A 6,840-nucleotide genomic window follows, 5' to 3' on the forward strand; every position below is an offset into this window, starting at 1 on the left:
GCATAAGTATTCACCCCATGTGTCAATACTTGGTAGAACCCCCTTTCGCTGCAATTCCAGCTGCAAGTCTTTTGGGGTATGTCTCTACCAGCTTTGCAAATCTAGAGATGGAAAGGTTTGTCCATTCTTCTTGGCAAAAAAGATGAAGCTCAGTCAGATTGGATGGAGACCGTCTGTGAACCGCAATCTTCAAGTCTTGCCATAGATTCTCTATTGGATTAAGGTCTGGGCTTTGACTGGACCATTTTAAGACATTAACATTCTTTAATCCAAACCATTCCTTTGTAGCTCTGGCTGTATGTTTAGGGTCATTGTCCTGCTGGAAGCAGTGGCGGAGCCAGGAAATTTCCATTGGGGTGGCCAGGATGGGGCCAGTGATAATTTTTGGGTGGCAAGCATGTGTCTCACCAGGCGATGCAGAGCTATTTAAGACACATATAGGAAACATCTCAACATTATTCGGAATTCAGGTGAAAAAAAAGAATACACTTATTCTGTATTCATACTTGGTTTTAAACTGTGTTGATTTACCGATTGCTATTTTTGTTTTTATTTGTATTGTACGACTGAGTCGAACAATGGTTGTAGAGATATGCAATGACAGTAAGGTACTCTATTTTATAGTAGAGATGTCCTCAGTTTATGGCGACAAGCCAAGTCAATTCTCTCAGTGTATCATCAGGAATACAAAACAAGGATGCAAAATTAGAAGTGCAATGTTTTTTTAATCAAGTCTGATCACAATATGGATTTATCTTTAAATAACAAAAAGTATAAAATACTGAGCTAATGTATAGAAATATGAAAATAAATAAAATAACATCCTGAATACAATTTGCTGAATTACAACAAATGTAAATATGACAAGCATTAACAGCCTGTTTAAATAAGCAGTGTCAATTTTTCTTCAATTCGATCCATAAACATCTATCAAACACATAATAACAAACATCATATTCACAATGGGTATTAGGCGGAGTCTGCAAGAATGATTCAAGTTTGAGCCACATTTACACATATCAGACAGAGAATCCAAACAGTGACATCTCATGAAAACTGAACACTTCAATGACTGTCCTTAAAGATCTAAAGATTAGCCTCCTGTATATAACAGAGGCATTGAACACTTTGATACTTTCCTTTGTGTTATAAAAAATAGTGCCTCTTAAAAAAACAATTGCCTCGAAGCCCTTGGGGATTATTTACATGGAATCTTCCAATGCAGAACTTCTAACTGCATTATTGAAACTATTTACATCATCACTTCATCATATCATTGTTTACACACTCATTTCAGACGTATTCTGCGGTTATTGTGATTAGCAGCAAATCGATTAACAAATTCATCCAAGTCCAGGGACTTTGCTCGTCTGGACTCCACACTTAAAATACCCAGACTGCTCAGTCGATCATCATCCATAGTGGATCTCAAGTGTGTCTTTATTAACTTGAGTGTGGAAAAGCTGCGTTCACAGGAGGCAGTACTGACTGGTATGGCAATAGCAATTTTGCATAACCTGAAGAGCTCATGGAATACCTCTTTAAAGGGTTCAACGAATTTAGTGAGTTCTACTAGGCTAGAGGGCTTCTGTATGCCAGATTTGACTTTTCTCTCTAGGATTCTTTTCATTTGGTGTAACTCGTGTTTGAGGTCATCTGTGTTACATTCATAAATAGAAGCAAATGCAAATAGAGCTTGCTCTTGGCAAAATGTATTACTTGACGGATTTAAGGCTTGGATTCCCAACATTATTTCACAATTTGGTTTAGCAAATCGTCTGTTTAGCTCACTGAGCATGTTGTCCAGCACAGGGTAAAATATGCTGGTACGGAAAGTGTCCATACTCTGCTCTGAACGCTCACCCGTTGAGGACATGACAGCATGTCCATCTAGCCACCGGCTCTGTTTTGTCTTTCTTTTTGAAGTAGGTTCCACCTCTACATCACATTTTTCAGCAGTATTTAAGATTTCTCTCCAGAGTCCTTCAAAGTAGGATTCATCCCTGTAAGCTTGAACATTTTGCACAAGGGCTTGAACTAGATCCACAGCTGAACACAAATCAAGAGAGGGAGACTGTAGCATGTCAGAGAGACACCTTGCATCACCAAAAACCTTATTGCATATCACCAAAAGTCCAATGAACTGCAGGTCAAATTGAGCGAGCAGGCCTCGTGCATCAATGCTTCTATCGCCACTGTTTTCTGAAGCCACTTCTACAAGGAGACGCATGATGGCAGGTAGTCTATCAAGAACAGTGTGGCAAGCTATATGCCGGCAAGCCCACCTTGTTTCACTCAATCGCTGAAGCTCTCTGGGTGCTCCAGGATACATTTCTTTCTGTATGTTCAGCCACTTGTTGTGAATGTACGAGCCAGACACAAATACATAGAGTCTCTGCAACAATGCGAAAAAACATTCAGCTTGTGGTACTGCCTTAACTGTGTCCACAAGAACAAGATTAAGACAATGGGCATTACAATGTACATAAAAGGCCTGTTTTGCCACCTCTTTAATACGAGCCTGAACGCCTGAGTGCTTGCCACTCATGACAGAAGCCCCATCATATGATTGCCCGATCAGGTTACTTTTGTATTCCAAGCCACATCTCTCAAGTACCTGTATTATTTTATGCATCAGGCCTGCAGCATCTAGGCGGTCTGCAGATTCAAAGTGCAAAAAGCTCTCTTTTACGGCTCCTGCATAATAATATCTTAACACTAAAGAGATCTGCTCCTTTTTTTTAAGGTCTTTAGTTTCATCTGCCATAAGGGAAAAGACTTCACTCTCCTTGACTTCGTTTATGATGGAAGCGCGTACCATTTCAGCTAATGTATCCAAAATTTCATTTTGAATTTGGTGGCTCGTGTATTTTGCATTGCGAGGCCCTGTCATTTTCTTTTTAACAACTGGGTCATGTTTAGCAATCATGTCCAATATAGCCAAGAAGTTTCCCCTGTTGTCTGCATCTACTGTCTCCTTGTGTCCCCTCTGTGAAATATTCTGGGTTGCAGTTAACAGTAGGACTTCTGCTAAACTTTTTATGTAGGCACGATTTTCCTCTATCTGCTTATGATGTTCTTTACTTAAAGTACTCATTAACAAGGCATCAGCTTTATCTGCTCTCTCATATTCTTTCCAAGCAATCATTGCATTTGTGTGACCCTCTCCCTTTGCATGTCCACAAAACCCTCCATCTCTGAATGTTGCCTTTTTCCAGTTTTTAAAACCCAAGGCTGACGTAAACACTGACTCTGTGTGTGGGAGTCTTGTGACAGTGAATATTCAAGCCATGTGTGGATAGAGTACCACGATGCCTGAAAGTTTCTGCGCCTGTCGCCCTGGAGTGTCCTCGGATAGAGTTTCAGACGTGGCTGGACTGGACTATCAGTTCTTGATTTGGAAATGTCTGTTTAAAAATGGAAAAAAAGGCATATTCAATTATTAAATTACAGCAGAGATTAATAATCAAGATAAACTCATACATTGGAGTGTACTATCCCATGTTACATCTAATGGATTATCTGAACACTATAATCTGCTTAAAAACGTTATAGATTTGAGGCCATTCATCCAACTCTACTCCAGTTGAGGTGAGTGGTATGACTCATACCTGTTTATGAATTATCAGGCCACTGTATCAGATTGGGCAAAACTGAAGTGGAATTAAAGTGTCCAGTATGTGTGAAAGAGTGAGTATACCTGGAGGTCCACTTGGGCCGCCACTCGTTGTTGGAGGCTCCTCTCTCTCGCTGTCTGAATCTTCTCTGTGGGAATCTAAATATATATATTAAAAACATTAATAGGTGTTTAAAGTATTTTCCACAAGGTGTAATGATCCACTATCCAATTTCACAGATACAAAAGATTAAAATTCATTTTCTACAGCATTAAACATATACAATATAAACTTGTGGACAATATCGATGGAAAAGTTAGCAGAAGAGTACAACATACAATGTAAGATTGACAATTTACCTGGGGATCCACTGGGGCCACTCCTCAGGGAGGACTCTTCTGTCCTGCTCTCAATCAATCTTTCAGAAACATCTAAAATAATTACAATAAGGTGTACAGGTAATTTTCCTAAAGGTTTTATAATGCATGCTATATAGTGTTTAACAAAACACACTATAAGCTAAAGTATAATATTAGTGAAAGTGTCTCTGGGTAGCAAATACAAATATGCCATACTTTAATGTAATGAAAAAACTAACTGATATGTTTTACAATGCACTTTCAACCTGACCTGTATATGAATAGACACACTTTAAGCCAATTGTAAATAAGATAATCTCATACCAAGCTGTACTATATGTGAGTCTCTATACTGTATACCTGGAGGTCCATTTAAGTTGCTGCTCTCTGGGGGCTCCTCATCCTCGCTCTCTGCCTGTTTTTTCTCCATCTCATCCTCATTCTTTGCCTTAGCTGACTTCTTTCCACTTGCCCTGAAGAAGGACGCTATGTCTGCCTTCTTCCTCTTCATTATTTTTCCCTCTTTAATGACACCTATCCAAAATGCATACTGTATATACCTGACACAATCATAACACGTTCTGGCAACAATAGCAGTTAACAGCAAATAACTAGATCGAAAGTCGATCCGAAGTTGCAAAAACAAATGTGTGTAGAGACAAGAGAGAGATTATATTAAAACACTGTACACAATCTCGCAACGTAGTTATCAAATACAGCATAGCATATAGCAATTTTAACAGTTTACTATGTTCTCCTCCGATCTAGCTTGCTTCTAAACTTCGCAAAATAGATAGTCATGGGTGGGAAAGTCACAGTTATTAGAAGACAAAAACAACATCCATTATGATATCATACCTTTCTGTTTTGGGTTTCTTCACTTAGCTGCAGGTGCCGGTCGAAGCGTCAGGTGGTAACAGGCATTCTCAGGCCATGCTTGAGCCGTTTAATTCAAATACAGGATGTGTGCGCGCTGCGCGTGGCTAAAGGGTCCGACAGTGTACTAGCGGTGCGAGAAAGGTTCCGCATTTTTCCACAGCCGTCAAAACTTTTGACCGCTTTGATGTGGTGCTTGGGGTGGCCGAGATTCTACCGGGGGTGGCCGTGGCCACCCCCGGCCACCCCCTGGCTCCGCCATTGGCTGGAAGATGAACCTCCGCCCCAGTCTCAAGTCTTTTGCAGACTGCATCAGATTTTCTTCAAGGATTTCCCTGTATTTGGCTCCATCCATCTTTCCCTCTATTCTGACCAGTTTCCCTGTACCTGCTGAAGAGAAGCATCCCCACAGCATGATGCTACCACCACCATGTTTCACTGTTGGGATGGTGTGCTCAGGGTGATGGGCAGGGTTTTCGCCAAACATAGCGTTTTGCATTGAGGCCAAAAAGTTCAATTTTGGTCTCATCTGACCAGAGCACCTTCTTCCACATGTTTGCTGTGTCTCCCACATGGCTTCTGGCAAACTCCAAACGGGATTTTTTTATGGATCCCTTTCAACAATGGCTTTCTTCTTGCCACTCTTCCATAAAGGCCAGATTTGTGGAGTAGACGACTAATAGTTGTCCTGTGGACAGATTCTCCTACCTCAGCTGTGGATCTCTGCAACTCCTCCAGAGTAACCATGGGCCTCCTGGTTGCTTCTCTGATTAATTTTCTCCTTGTCCGACTCTTCAGTTTGGGTGGACGGCCTCCTCTTGGTAGGTTTGCGGTTGTGCCATATTCTTTCCATTTTCTTATGATGGATTTTATGGTGCTCAGAGAGATGTTCAAAGCTCTGGATATTTTTTTATAACCTAACCCTGCTTCATATTTCTCCACAACTTTATCCCTGACCTGTTTGGTGAGCTCCTTGGTCTTCATGATGCTGTTTGTTCAGTAATGATCTCCAACAAACTCTGAGTCCGTCACAGAACAGGTGTATTTATACTGAGATTAAATTGCAGACAGGTGGACCCTATTTACTAATTATGTGACTTGCAAATGTGACTTGTGAATGCAATTGGTCGCACCAGATCTTTGTTAGGGGTTTCACAGTAAAGGGGGTGAATACATATGCACTCAACACTTTTCAGATTTTTATTTGTAAATAATTGTGAAATCCATGTAATATTTCCCCCCACTTCCAAATGATGCACTATTTTGTGTTGGTCCATTACATAAACTCACGATGAAATAAATTTTAATCTGTGGTTATACCATGACAAAATGTAGAAAAGTCCAAAGGGGGTGAATACTTATGCAAGGCACTGTATAGTACTTATAACAGTAGGTAGAACAGGATTGGTCAATAACGAGGGGGAGTCGCCGTGGTTTAGACTTGGTTCTTCCCTGATGATGCGCAGGCGTAGTCCCAGCCTCTTGGCACTTGAATCCGCAAATGATGAGGAGCCGCTCCCAGTTTTGCCCCTTGCTGGGCAAATCTTCACTTTTCTGACAGTTTGGGAAAAGGTATAAACAAGCCTTGACTCGGATGACGCCTTGTGGGTCAGTGTTGTTGTTTATTGGAGTAAGGAATATTGTGTTCCTGTTTATCGGCTGTATGTTCTGTGTGTGTAAACATGCGCATTTTCCAGACAAAACAACGCCTTTCCTATCTGCCCTTCAGAACCTGGGGCAGTGGTTTGAATTATTTCTAAGGCATAGATCACAGTTTCTTATAAGCACAATGCATTCATGTATGTATGATGTTGAATGAAGCTAAAGAGGTACGCTTTAATATAAAAAATTAGGTATGAGAACAAGTTTAAATACAGTGTATTTAATGCTACAGATTACAGTCCCCACAACAGGCAGCGGCTCTTCCCAGCCTCTTATCAGACAGGTGTGAGACTGTACTGCGGTGTAATGCACACACACACACACTA

At 40.7% G+C, this 6,840-nt stretch overlaps 1 long non-coding RNA gene across 1 annotated transcript; it reads right to left on the reverse strand.

Moving 5' to 3' along the window:
- Positions 1–3,270: 3,270 nt before the first annotated feature.
- LOC128426132 (uncharacterized) lies at positions 3,271–4,065 on the reverse strand. The gene is made up of 3 exons (XR_008333230.1): positions 3,977–4,065; positions 3,701–3,775; positions 3,271–3,407 (listed from the first exon to the last, which is right to left on the reverse strand). It is a non-coding gene; the product is annotated as an uncharacterized LOC128426132 (long non-coding RNA).
- Between the last annotated feature and the right edge of the window lie 2,775 nt (positions 4,066–6,840).

The sequence above is a fragment of the Pleuronectes platessa genome, chromosome 20, assembly GCF_947347685.1.
Source record: "Pleuronectes platessa chromosome 20, fPlePla1.1, whole genome shotgun sequence".
Lineage (NCBI taxonomy): Eukaryota > Metazoa > Chordata > Actinopteri > Pleuronectiformes > Pleuronectidae > Pleuronectes > Pleuronectes platessa.